Here is a 15,059-nt window from a genome sequence, read left to right on the forward strand (position 1 = left end):
TCGGCAGCTACCTCTACAAATGTTGGGCTGGTGCCTGCTTTCGTGCGGCATGATCAGCCCCAGTTGAACTGCTCTGTCAGGAGGGTAAAATGGAGTTGGGTCAGTTGCGTATGGCGGCCACTCTGTCAGACATTGGATTGGTTCCAGTTGAGGATATTGATGGGGGGGATTTCACAAGGCATGTCCTACACCTCAATAGGAAAGGGAAGGGTAAACTGGCAGCGTTGTGAACGAAATCCATAAGGGGGGACACTTGTACTCATGGATGTTCCTCTTTTTTAGACTAATATCAGTGTCCAATGAGAAGTTCAGGCAGGCAGGTGCTAAAGAGGTCCAAACCTCACAAGATTCTCACAACAGTAAATCAAATAATAATGTTACCATATTTAACCAAAATATTGATGGATTAAAGAAAAAATTAGATTTTCACAAAAGTAAAAAATAATGTTACTATTTTTCACCAAAATATTCTGGGATTGAAGAATAAAGTAGATGAGCTCCTGTTTTGTTTAGATGACATTGAATCTGATGATGTAATATAATTACTATGACTGTCTGAGCATCAGATTGTGTTTGATATGGAAAAGGTAAATATCAGTGGTTATAAACTAGCTGCACTTATAACTAGAGAGAATAAGGCGAGAGGAGGAGTTGCCATTTACAGGGTGTTACAAAAAGATACGGCCAAACTTTCAGGAAACATTCCTCACACACAAATAAAGAAAATATGTTATGCGGACATGTGTCCGGAAACGCTTAATTTCCATGTTAGAACTCATTTTAGTTTCTTCCACCTACGCTCAATGGAGCACGTTACCGTAATTTCATACGGGATACAATAACTGTGCTGCTAGAACATGTGCCTTTACAAGTACGACACAACATGTGGTTCATGCACGATGGAGCTCCTGCACATTTCAGTCGAAGTGTTCGTACGCTTCTCAACAACAGATTCGGTGACCGATGGATTGGTAGAGGCGGACCAATTCCATGGCCTCCACGCTCTCCTGGCCTCAACCCTCAAGACTTTCATTTATGGGGGCATTTGAAAGCTCTTGTCTACGCAACCCCGGTACCAAATGTAGAGACTCTTCGTGCTCGTATTGTGGACGGCTGTGATACAATACGCCATTTTCCAGGGCTGCATCAGCGCATCAGGGTGGATGCATGTGTCCTCGCTAACGGAGGACATTTTGAACGTTTCCTGTAACAAATTGTTTGAAGTCACGCTGGTACGTTCTGTTTCTGTGTGTTTCCATTCCATGATTAATGTGATTTGAAGAGAAGTAATAAAATGAGCTCTAACATGGAAAGTAAGCGTTTCCGGACACATGCCCACATAACATATTTTCTTTCTTCGTGTGTGAGGAATGTTTCGTGAAAGTTTGGCCGTACCTTTTTGTAACACCCTGTATGTCAAAAGTTATCACTGTGTAAAAAAGCTCATATACAAAAATAGTTTTGTCTAGAGCAACATATAGAAACATGTGCCTGTCAGCTTAAACTGAAGGAGGGCTCTTTTATAATTGTAACAGGATATAGGTCCCCTTCAGGAAATTTTCATTTATTCCTGGAAAACTTGGATGCCTTGTTGTGCTATATGTCAGATAGGGGAAAGCAAATTATTATTTGTGGGGACTTCAGTGTTGATTCACTGAAAGAGTGTAATAGGAAGAATGACCTGGAAGACTTGCTCGGTTCTTTCAAATTGACATCTGTCATTGATTTTCCTACTCAGGTAGTAAAGGACAGCAGCACATTGATAGATGACACTTTTATAGACCAAGATAAGTTTAAAAACATAAATTCTTGTTCTGTTGAGAATGGCCTTTCTGATCATGGTGCTCAGCTAGTTACAGTATATGACATAGCTCCATTCAGTAATTCAAAACTACCCACCAAAGTTGTGCATTCAATTAATGACTCAACAATTAGACATTTCAGGGAAATTCTTCAGCAGTTCGACTGGGATGAGGTGTACAAGGAACCCAATGCTAATTTAAGATATAACTTATTTCATGATACACTTGTAAGATAATTTGAAAACTGTTTCCCCAACAAAGTAGGTAAGTCTAATCATAAGAAACCATGAAAAACACCTTGGCTTACTAAAGGAATCAAAATGTCTTGTAAACACAAAAGGGAACTGTATCCAACAACAAGAAAGAGTAATGACCCAGAAACAGCCAAATATTGTAAAAACTACTGTGCTACATTAAAAAAGGTTATTAAAAAGTCCAGAAGCATGTGCATCGTGTCTAAGATTAATACCTCCGATAATAAAATCAAAACAATTTGGAATAATATTACAAGGGATACAGGGCAACCAACCGTACAGGATGATGGCATTATCATGAAAGTGAATGGAAACTTGACAAGCAACAAGCCGGAAGTCGAAAACATTTTGAATAATCATTTTTTAAATGTTGAAGAGAAAATAGGATTAAAATGTTCATTAGAAGAAGCAAGGCAGTTAATGGAAGAGGCCTTACCAACAAAATTTCATACAATTGAAATTCCACCCACCTCTACTTCTGAAATTAGGAAGATAATAAATTCTCTCAAGAATAAAAGCTCACATATAATTGATGGCTTTTCCAGCTTGTTCCCAAGAGATAAGTGGGATTCTCAGTCGCATATGTAATAGCTCTCTAAAGCAGGGTATTTTCCCAGATAGACTCAAGTATGCCATTGTTAAACGACTGCATAAAAAAGGGGATACGTCTGATGTCAACAACTACCCCCCAATCTCTCTTCTGACTGCCTTATCCAAAATTCTTGTAAAGGTAATGTATTGTACAGTAGCTTCACACCTTTGTAAAAAATAAAGTTTTAACAAAATGTCAGTTTGGTTTCCAGAAAGGTTTTTCAACGGAAAATGCTATATATACTTTCACTAATGAAATATTAAATGCTCTGAGTAACCGGAAGTCACCCATTGGGATTTTTTGTGATCTCTCAAAGGCTTTTGATTGTGTAAATCATGGAATACTTCTAGATAAGCTCAAGTACTGTGGTATTAATGGGACAACGCTCAAATGGTTTAAATCATACCGAATTGGAAGAGTGCAAAAAGTTGAAATGAGCAGTTCACATAATATGTAAAAAACTGGTGATTTCTGAAACTGGGGAAAAAATCAAGAATGGGGTGCCGCAAGGCTCGGTCTTGGGTCCTCTGCTGTTCTTAATATATATTAATGACTTGCCATTCTATATTCACGAAGATGCAAATCCAGTGCTTTTTGCCGATTATACAAGTATAGCTATCACACCCAACAGACAAGAATTAACTGATGAAATTGTAAATGATGTTTTTCAGGAAATCGTTAAGTTGTTCTCTGTAAATGGGCTCTCATTAAACTTTGACAAAACACGGTATATACAGTTCCACACAGTAAATGGAATGACACCATTAATAAATGTAGACTTCGACCAGAAATTGGTAGCTAAGGTAGAATATTCAAAATTTTTAGGTGTATGCATTGGTGAGGAGTTGAACTGGAAAAAAACACGCTGAGGATCTGCTGAAACGTTTGAGTTCATTTACTTATGCTATTAGGGTCATTGCAAATTTTGGCGAAATACATCTCAGTAAATTAGCTTACCACGCCTATTTTCATTCTCTGCTTTCGTATGGTATCATATTCTGGTGTAACTCATCACTGAGTAAAAGAGTGTTCATTGCACAAAAGCGTGTAATCGGAATAATTGCTGGAGGTCATCCAAGATCATCCTGCAGACACATATTTAAAGAGTTAGGGATCTTCACTGTAGCCTCACAATATATACATTCACTTATAAAATTTGTTATTAACAATCCGAACGAATTCAAAAGTAATAGCAGTGTACATGGCTACAGCACTAGGAGAAAGGATGATATTCACTACCCAAGGTTAAATCTAACTTTGGCTCAGAAGGGGGTAAATTATGCTGCCACAAAAGTCTTTGGTCACTTACCTAACAGCGTCAAAAGTCTGACAGATAGCCATACAGCATTTAAAAGGAAATTAAAAGTATTTCGGAATGGCAGCTCCTTCTACTCATTAGATGAATTTTTGGATATAGTAAGTGGGTAATTCCCCCCCCCCCCCCCCCCAAAAAAAAAAAATATTAAGTGTCCTGTAATATATCGTGTAATGTAATATCTTGTATAGACACCTTTTATTAACCTGACACCTTCCACATCATTACGAAGTGTCGTATTCATGATCTATGGAACAACTACTTATCTAATCTAATCTAATCTAATCTAATCTGTGGTCCCGTGTACCTGAAGACCCTCTGCTGGTCGCGCTGCAAATGACGGAGTCGGGGCGCCGTGCACTCGCAGAGGTTGAGCTGGCAACCAACCCGACGGCGGTGTGTTGCCGTGTGGCGTCAGAGCCAGTTACACATGTTTTCAGTGCAGAAATTCATCCTGCTTTAATTAACCACAATTTGGGCATTGCACTTATGGTGTACACTTCAGTGGGTGTGTTTGAAATACAACATGAATTAGTGATTAACTGTCTTACCGATACCTCAGAACTACATTTGGAATAGCCTTAAGGGAAAAACATGGAAGGTGGGACCATATACTTTTTCATTTGTTGTTTCGTGTAATGGACTATTACTTAATGACAACATTAAAATTACAATTTAAAAACATATTAAAGGAATCAGAACTCTGACCATAACTTCAACAGGGTAAAATCGTTTAAAAAACAATTGTACCATTAATGACACTACATGAAAATCGGAAGTATAGAATTCTCAAAAAAATAAATAAATAAATAAATAAAAAACAAGAAGGTTCACATCAACTAGGTGTGGCTACAAGCAGATTCCATAAACAATTTTATCAACCAATTGAATTGCAATAACAGCAGTTAAATGTACTAATAACTGCTCAATTCCTTAAAAAAACTTTAACAGCTATACCATTAAGAGCAGGATGGACGGATGGATGAATGGATATGTCGGTGTGGGCGCATGACAGCAAGGTCTTCAGCGGCCGTGCGAAAACAGATTGAGACGAGTGTCGGTAAAATACACAAAACAGGAAGGTAAAACAGCACATAAAACAAAGGTAGCAAAAGTTCGAAGTTCGAAATTTATGTGTGTAAAACATTAACTACACAGTAATAAAGTGGTATAACGAGCTAAAGCAATATAGCAGATAGATGTGGCTGGCTAAGAGCAAAAACAAAAAAGGAGGAGCCAGCCAGTCTGCAACACACTGAAACCTCCAGCCTAAAAGTTTAGGCCAGAGTCCAGACACATCACAAAACTTTGACCCACCAATATTTGCTTCTGCCCTTACACCATAGTATGAAATGCACTATGTTAAAATATTGAATAGAAATGTGCACGCCACAAGCTTCACAAAAACGGGTGATCCTCTCACCGTAGAAAAAAGCGATGCGAGAGAGGACAGTTCCGAATTCTAAGACTTGTGGGTGTCACTTCATCTCGCCTGAGCAACTGACAGGAGCAACGCCACAGCCGGGCAGTTGACTTCACCAACCGCATCTTATTGTCCGTCACCAGCAGCCATTCCTCATCCCACGACTGCGTGCACTTCTTGTGTAGTGCTAAAACGACAGCCTGAAAGGGAACAGGACACTGTGCCACATCCTGTCCTCTTCAGGCCTCCTTGGTAGCCCGATCGGCTTGTTCATTTCCCCATATCCCTACATGACCTCGCACCCAGCGGAATGACACTGGTTACTCCGCCGCTGAAGCAGGTATATAGTTGGTCATATATCAGCTGGGCCAACTTTTCAGCTGGGTACATGTTCTGTAACGATTTTAAGGCACTAAGGGAATCAGAGCAGATGAGAAACCGTTTGCCCCGAATAGGACGCATCTGCCCCAGTGCCTACAGGATCGCGTGGATCTCCGCTGCGTGAACGATATGCTCCTTAGGGAGGCGAATACTGGTGACATGATCAGGGAACACTACAGGGCAGCCAGGAAAATTCCCTTGTTTGTAGACATCAGTGTAAACTACTATAAAACCGTGATGCATATCTAAAGTGTTAAAAACAGAGATTGAAATGTAAAATGTGGTATACTTTCTTAAAATTAGTGAAGTCTAAGATAAGTCTGGATCTCTGGAGGAGTCAAGGTGGAAATCTGTTCCAACCTCGATGTAAAACATTAAGACCGGCCACACCCATCGCTAAAAGGCAATCCCGAGCGTGAATCCCATGGAGCCTCGTTGCTCATTCCCGGTTACAAAAGAGTCGTGCCAGTTGAGGCCGAGCAACGGTATGGTATGCAGGTGTGTATGTCGTGGACAGTGATTCATACGCCTGGCGCACCGTAAGTAGCCGTCGTCTCATGTGAAATGGTAGATCACTAGCCTCCGCACATAGGCTGGGTATGGGGCTTATCCTGAATGGCCCAGTGGCCAACAAAATCTCTTTATGACGCACCACATCCAACATCTTTAAATAAGAGAGTCTTGCAGACCCATACCCCGTGTATCCACAATCGAGGCGAGATAGCGTAAATGCCCAGTAAAACCAGAGCAGACAAGCCCTGTCTACTCCCCGTGTACTGAGGCTAAGACATTTTAAAATACTTTAGGCTTTAAGAGAACGGTTTTTCAGTTCTTTAAGATGTGGTAAATATGAGGCCCAGAAATCTCACTCTGTCTGTAAAATTAAGAACAGTGTGCATCATTCTGAGCTCAGGGAAGTTTAAAATGGAACGAAAACGGTTAAAAAGAGCATACATAAACTCGTCGGTTGAAAACTTAAAACTAGTCTTCTGCGCCCATGCATCCAAACATCGAAGAGTTAGTTGCAATTGGCTTGTTGTCGTTGCGAGGCTTGAAGAAGAGCAAAGCACAGAGAAGTCATCCACAAACAAAAGAAGAGTGGACAGGACTTTTCACTATGCATGTAATGCTGTTAATAGCTATGGCAAAGACAGACACACTTAAAACGCTACCTTGAGGGACACCGTTCTCCTGCTCAAAACAGTCAGACAGGACGTCACCAACTCGGTATCGAAAATACTGTTGCGACAGGGAGGACTGAATAAAAATGGGAAGATAACCACGAAGACCCTATTCATGAAGCTGCTCGAGGATAAGATGCCTCCAAGTAGTATCGTAGGCCTTCGCGATATCAAAAAAGATACCCAGAAGGCGATGCCGGCGCAAGAAAGCCTGTTACATAGCCGCCTCCAGTACGGACAGGTTATCAAAGGTGGAGCGATACCTCCTGAACCCACGCTGAAAGCAACTAAAGAGTTGCTTTGACTCTAAAATCCATACAAGGGGGCGGTTGGCCATCCGCTCCAAGGTCTTTCCCGAGCAGCTAGTAAGGGCAACACTACGGTAACTACTCAGTCATGCACGGTCTTTCCCAGGTTTTGAAAGATGAATTAAAATTGCCCCACGCTAGGTGTCAGGAAAGAGAGCCAACGCCCAAATGGCATTAAAAAGTGCGAGGATGATATTTTTATTTGCCTTGTGAGGTGCCGCTGCTTACTGTAGTTAGTCACCGGAGTACTGAAAAGCCTAAAGAGAAATAGGAATAATGGAAGCCGAAATGGGTCATTGGCCTAAAATTCCAAGACAGGGACGAAAAAGAAGAATGTTTAAGATATTTATAAATATTTAAGAACTTACAATCAGTAATAAAACGCTCAACTTTGTCTCTGAATTGGTTTAGCTCACATACCACACATTTCAGAAGTTATATTCCGTCCGTAAGTGGGGTTAGGGGAAAAATTTAAATTACTCACAGTCATTCATAATAGAGATCTCACCACTGTCAATATTGTGGAACCAGATGCCAAAATATAACAAAATATTGTTAGCACTGACTTATGTCGACAATGCATTCATGGAAATAATCTCAATAGTACTTGAAGATGGAAGAGACCTTCCGAATAAATCAAGTCAGTGGCCAAGGTGAAAGATTTTATTACTGCTTATCCAGGTTGCCACGTTCGTTATCAATTCAGCTATTCGTATGGATAAGTGTATTTTGTTCAGCGATATCACGAACTGCTAATCAGTGCGGTAAAAAAATTTTGCATGGTGCTATACCCTCATTTCTACAGTTTACCTCTGAGGCCAAAAGAAACAAAAAGCCATAGTGAGTCTGTACTCAAAACCTGATTTCAATGCTATCGCAAATTCTTAATCAACTTTGTGTGCGTGATATTAATGAGCTGATGAGAATTAAGCACGAGATGGGAAGCACTCACTATAATTGAGTACTCCTTACTTCTTCCACTTCACTGCCGTATTCGTCTTTCCTTCGGCATCTTCCCTTCCGTACTAACAAGATATGCGGGCTCTAATTTCAGTTTGAGAGCCACTTCTGCTTCGGCAGATGTTAATCGGATCTTCCCTTCCAGAACGAGAGGTTAGCGGGCCAGTATTTCTGCCAAACATCCAAGAGGAAAGTTCGTTGTCTGGGGGTATCGAAAAGGCGACCGTCTCTGTAAAGGATTAAATCATATTCGAGATAATTTGGCAATCCTTCACACAGAATTTGATGCAATTTTTCCTTGTCACATTCTCTGCAAATATATTTAATAATCTGGAGAAAATCATATGTCTGTCATGCGATAGTGTAGAGTTAAGTGTTTTAAATATAACACAAAATCCCTTCAATTACTTTGAAAATCATAATAGAAGGCTCAGATACCTCACTGGAAAGGTATTATTTATTTGTCCATGTCGTCAACTTCTCTCCACGCAACATAACCGTGGTATATGTAAAATGTATATACTTGTTGTGACAATGACAATAGTGCTATGGTTGTGTTCGTGCTGCTGATTGTAATGAGACAGTAAATGCTGGGTGAAAATACGCTTTTAAAACATAGACACATTCCATACAGTGGTATGGAACAAATTTTTCTTCCTTTCCCCTACGGTGACAAAGACACTCTTTATCTTACAAATTTCCAGTAGCAATTACAGTAGTATGTGGCAAGACAGCAATGTGTGCTTGGAATGTTGTGATATGAAAACGTGATATCTAGAAGAAATTGCGGTAGGAAGAAGACATTTATTGACCTGTATGATGATATGTGAATGGGTCACAGACACGAAATTAAAATACGGACATCCACGTCAGCAATGCGTCGTACCAGCTAACTTTATCAAGAAATTTGTTGTAATGTGCAGTTTCTCAGTGATTACTTCCATACTTCTTTCAACATAAATTCGTTAAAAGACAGTGCAGTGAACTCGCTTTCTTTTATTTTATAGCCTATAACCATAAAACAGTACCAAGTGTGGCACTTACAGTCGTGTGAAGTCGCTTCACGAAAATCTTTTAGCTGCTGCAATAACACAGTAAATTTCATTTAGCTGCACAGCGCCTTTTACTGTAGTAGCAGCGTTGCCAATGCATGATTAGTTATACAGACTGAACGCATGTGTGCATGAATGGATTATTACTATTATTATTATTACTATTTGCCATGTGATTAAATTTTACCATATTGTTATGTTTTGTGGAAAGGAAAACGTATTAAAAGAATTGCCTTTGTCGACCATAAGTTTATCACGTCAGTAAGTATCTATTTTACTCAGTTTTAAAACTCCGACTTCAGACATCTACATGCAGCCAAAAGTGAGATTCATAATTGTGTGTGCTTGCAGCAGTTTCGTTGTAACGTGGCGTTGGGTAGTCCGGTGCACTCACAGTCACATTTCTTAATTAAATAGGATAATTAAACGTAAGATCCCGAAGGCCGCGGTACATGATGACGTAGTATGTAGACGTTTTATCCAACACAATCTTGAGCGTTTCCTTTATTTCCGTCATTGCTTATTCGATATACAGATTGAACAGTACGGGTGAAAGACTACATACTTGTCTTTCACCCTTTTTAATCCGAGCATTTTGTTCTTGGTCTTCCACTCTTATTGATCCCTCTTGGCTCCTGTAAATATTGTATATTACCCGTCTTTTCTTATAGTTTATCCCTCTTTTTCTCAGAATTTCGAACATATTGCACCATTTTACGTTGTCGAACGCTTTTTCTCGGTCGACAAATCCTGTGAACGTGTCTTGATCTTTCCTTAGTCTTGCCTCCATCATCAAAGGCAACGTCAGACTGTCGTCTCTGGTGCCTTTACCTTTCCTAAAGTCAAACTGATCGTCATCTAACACATCCTCAACTTTCTTTTCCATTATTCTGTATGTTATTCTTGTCAACAACTTGGATGTATGAGCTTCAAGCGGATTGTGCGATAATCTCGCACCTGTCAGCTCTTGCTGTCTTCGGCATTGTGTGAAAGACATTTTTCCGAAAGTCAGATGGTATGTCGCCAGACTCTTACATTCTACACACCAACGTGAATAGTCGTTTTGTTGTCACTTACCCAATGATTTTATAAATTCTGGTGGAATGTTATCAATCGCTTCCGCCTTATTTGATCTTAAATCCTCCAAAGCTCTTTTAAATTCTGATTCTAATACTAAATCGACTCCTGATTCTTCTTCTATCACATCAGACAAATCTTCCCCGTCATAGAGGCCTCAACGTACCCTTTCCACCCACCCACTCTCTTAATGTTACCACCCTTGCTTTCAATTTCACCGAAGGTTGTTTTTATTTTTCTGTCTGCTGAGTCAGTCCTTCCAAAAATGATTTCTTTTTCGATTTCTCCACTTTTTCATGCAGCCACTTCGTCTTAGCTTCCCTACAGGTCCTATGTATTTCATTCCTCAGCGACTTGTATTTTTGCATTCCTGAATTTCACTGAACATTTTTGCGCTTCCATCTTTCATTGATCAACTGAAGTATTTCTGCTGTCAGCCATGGTTTCTTCGCAGTTACCTCCTTTGTACCTATGCTTTTATTTCCTAATTCTGTGATTGTCCTTTTTAAAGATGTACATTCCTCTTCAACGGTAATATTTACTGGGCTATTCTTTATTGCTATATCTACAGCCTTAGATAACTCAAGAGTATCTCGTCATTCTTTAGTGCTTCAGTATCCCACTTCTTTACGTATTGCTTTTTCGTGACTAATCTCTTAAACTTCAGCCTACTCACATCAGATCACATGTGTTAGCATCGTGTTTTTGTCGTAATAGGGTACATAGCACACGATACGGGAAGTGTTGACTTACACTTGAGATGTTGTTGTCTCCTAAGATTATCAGACTGACAGAAGGTCAGAGACAGTTTCGTTCATTTTCTAACCAGCAAGTAACCGAAAAATCTCCTAAGATTATCAGACTGACAGAAGGTCAGAGACAGTTTCGTTCAGTTTCTAACCAGCAAGTAACCGAAAAATCTTGCGGGAACATGTTTATAAAAGGGCTCGTGGGTGTCTGTCATGGTAAGACCAATTTCAATGCCATCAGCCAGCGGCCGCTTCATGCTGATCGGGCTTAGAGCCTATGATCTCCAGCGGACTTTTCTGCGCTCCAATTAGCAAGTATAACATTATATAACGTTGCGTATGATCTAATGGCATGTTTCAGCTTGTTCCGTGGTGATTTTGAGTGTTATGTTGCTATAAGCGAATTTAAATGTGGTCTTATTTGGAATAAGTTTTTTGCGTTATGAGGAACGTCCTTTGTGCATTAGAAAACGGAGTCTTAAAAGGAGTAAAGTCTAACATTTGTAACATTGTGGTCTGTTTGTGTTAAACAAAAGGGTGAAAGCAGTGGAAGCAATCCAAAACACTTGCGCCTTGTATAGAGCGAGCTGACGTCAAGTTGTGTTGTTTCAAGTACGATCGTTTGGAGATAAATTAATCAACACGTACAGGAAGACAAACAGGTGCTGATGAAGGTCGTTCCTGCGATTCACTACAATGGTCAATGACAGCATATCCGATAATTGACAAGTGTGACTACCAATTAACTTTTGTACGACATTTCCCTTCAATAGTCACATTGAGATTTAAAAAAGTAAGGAGTGTTACGGTACAAATACTCTTCGAAAAAGAGAGAAGGGTGGGGGAAGAAAGTCGTCTGCGCCCTTTGAAACGATTGATCCTGGCATTTGCCATAATATATATAACACACGCAACCTGACGGCGATTTGAAGTCCGTGTTCTAACTTCATAAGGAGAAAAAAGTGGGTGAGCCACAACAAACATTATCTCAAACTATAGTCTGTATTCGTGCACAAAATGTATTGTTATTGATGTACATCTGGTGGCAAAAAGAAGAACTGTTTCACAGGGATGTGTCTTTCGCAGTTGACAATTGTTGCAACGAAAGAGATGGCTTGTAGTCGCAGAGTAACAGCTGTGACCTGGAAGACAGCATAAAGTAGCCTGGCTGACAAATACACCTCTCCCACGTCTTCTCTTCTGGCACCCACTTACGTGTGTGGGATCGAAAACCTACCTGCACATCATCAGGCGGTCTTCAGTAACAAGGTGGAATATATTGCTGACAATTCCTCTGACATTTGTGTCTATTTTGTTCAATAACTTAATAAGAAACGCTGTTAATATTAACTATATTAATACAACTGGTATCTTATCATAATACCATACAACAAATGGCTGTCTTTATGAAACATGAAGTATTCTGTCGTACTCAATTAACTTTACCAGCCTGCAACGTAAATACGACGATGTGGCTATGAGAGTAAGTACCGAATGAAACACAGTTAACAGAGTATTCAATGATTGGATTTCATTAACAGTATTATATGTTTCTTACGTCTAGATCTACTGGTTACTGAACTTAGCGAGACGTCTTATGACGACAAAATTTCTAAAGATGTCGTTTTAAGTTCGATATAGCTGTTTGTAGCTCTGTCACAGAGGAGGTGCGATGTTACTCTCGCACCAGTTTGGAACTGAGTCCTACTGTCACTTATTCTTTAGAGTGCGTCAGCATTTTCATGGAGCAAGCGCCCAACTTCAGCGTTCGTCGCCTCCTCATTGCCCTTGTGATGGCTGATGCAGGTAATTCGCAATGTAGACAACGAAATTGGTTATAGTTGCTGAGTGAAAGTAATCTCCTCTGGTTGTAAGCATACATTTGACAAGCCGATGGCGTACGAAAGTGGAATTCATTCTGAACCTTTGATTGGTATACCACGAATACATCGAGCGAATCTTGCAAGATAATACTCCATTATTCCAGGAAGTAACTACACTATCACAGCGCTACCAGACGTGTTCCACTATGTTTCATGACACTATGATAGTCGTAGCAGAACGATTATGTTTTTTCAGACAAAGCTATCCTGAGTGGGCTAACAATTTAGCATTTCATCTTGTGCATCAAGGATGCAAAAGCTTAATTACGTTTACACGACGTCATGAGGAGTATTCTGGTATTTATGGTGAGGGAGAAAAATGGAAAGTTGCGCAGACCACCGCAATACATTCGAAAGAAAATAAACGTAATCAGTATTATCAACATTGACAAGTAGCAGGAAGTGTGAACAAATACTTTGTTCTGGCGTCATGAAGTACCCCAAAACATATTACCTAATGATATCAAACCAGCATGGATTTGGAAACCATCAGTCTTGTGAGACACAGCTGACACTATTCACACGACGTACTGCGTGCACACGTTCTCAAACTGATTCCGTATTTATACAGTTCCAAAAAGGCTTTTGACATCATTCCTTACAAGCGTCTTCGAACAACATTGCTTTCCTATGGACTATCGTCTCAGTTGTGCGAGTGGATTCGTGACTTCCGGTGTGAGAGTTCAAAGTTCGCAGTAACTGACGGGACGTCACCTAGTGAAACGGAAGTGATGAGTGTGACTCCACAAGTAAAGTGATGTAACCCTCCTGCTATTTCTAACGTATATAAACAATTCAGTAGACACTCAGAATATTTCTCTTATATTTGTGGCAGATAGTGCAGTCGTCTAGGTAACTCCTCACAAGAGCAAAGCGAATTGCAAAACCATGTTGAAAATACATCTTCATGGTGCAAAACTTGACAGTTGACCCTAAACTATAAAATATTTGAGATTCTCCACATCATTACTAAGAATTTTCAGTCAAGTTGCGAAAAATCGATAAGTAAAACGAACTTGAGGGTTATAGATCTAACGAAAGTCCTAGGGCTACATATATAAACAACGTAACTCGGAAACATCACATGCTTTGGCAAAGGTGAAACAAATGTTGGGTTAGTGACACAAAGCTTAGACGACCCAAGTAGTTTACTAAGGGGACTGCCAGAACTACAGTTGTTCAACCTCCTCTAGAACACTGCTGAGCACTGTTCTACCATTACCTGACGAAACTGACGGAGCAGATCGAAAAAGTTGAAAGATTGCATCTGATTTTTTAGTATAGCGAATTAGGAGAGTGTAGCAGATGTTTTTCTGTTTCTTCTTTGAGGTTGGAGGGGGGAGGTGACGTGTTAAAATAGACCTTTTATTAAGTCTGGAATGTAATACTTAGACCCGTGTGGAACTGCTAGTCTCTCATCAGGTGCCTCCCCAGGTGGCGGATAGCGGCATGCTGACCAGAATTGGTGGGTATCGGGGAAATAAAATACCCTGGGTGGACCAAAACTAGCGACTGCTGCCTTGTAGCACGAGGTTGGCTTATCAAAGGCTAAAGGTAGAATACCTTGAGAACAAATTACCTGGTCCTCCAGGTTTGGGGGTTATGCAATGGGCCAGCTCCTCACTCACGTGAAAAAATAAAAATGTTAAAAAACCTACTAATATGCCTCTGAAAAACTGGGATCATGGACGACGAACTGGCAAAAAGGAAAATGTCGTTTGGACGCTGTTAATGTATAAGGTGTCTCCACAAAACCGATTACCAAGAGAACTTGACACTTTCAAAATCGATGTTGTCGTGCTCTCTGAAACCAAGAGGAGGCAAAGGAGAAAAATAACTCGGCAATTATGCACATATCTGGAGTGGGGTGTCCAAAGCGGTAAGAAGCAAAGCTGGAGTCTCCATTATGATAAGAAAAGCATGGAAAAAGATAATCACAAATTGGAAATTTGTTGCAACTTCCTAGCAGATTTAAAGTGTGTGCCGGACTGAGACACGAACTCGGGAACCCCCAGGCTGTAGCTAAGCCATGTCTGCACAAAATCCTTTCTTCCGGGAACACTGCTAGGTTCGCAGAAGAGC

The sequence above is a fragment of the Schistocerca serialis genome, chromosome 4 (genome assembly GCF_023864345.2).
Source record: "Schistocerca serialis cubense isolate TAMUIC-IGC-003099 chromosome 4, iqSchSeri2.2, whole genome shotgun sequence".
In the NCBI taxonomy this organism is placed as follows: Eukaryota; Metazoa; Arthropoda; class Insecta; order Orthoptera; family Acrididae; genus Schistocerca; species Schistocerca serialis.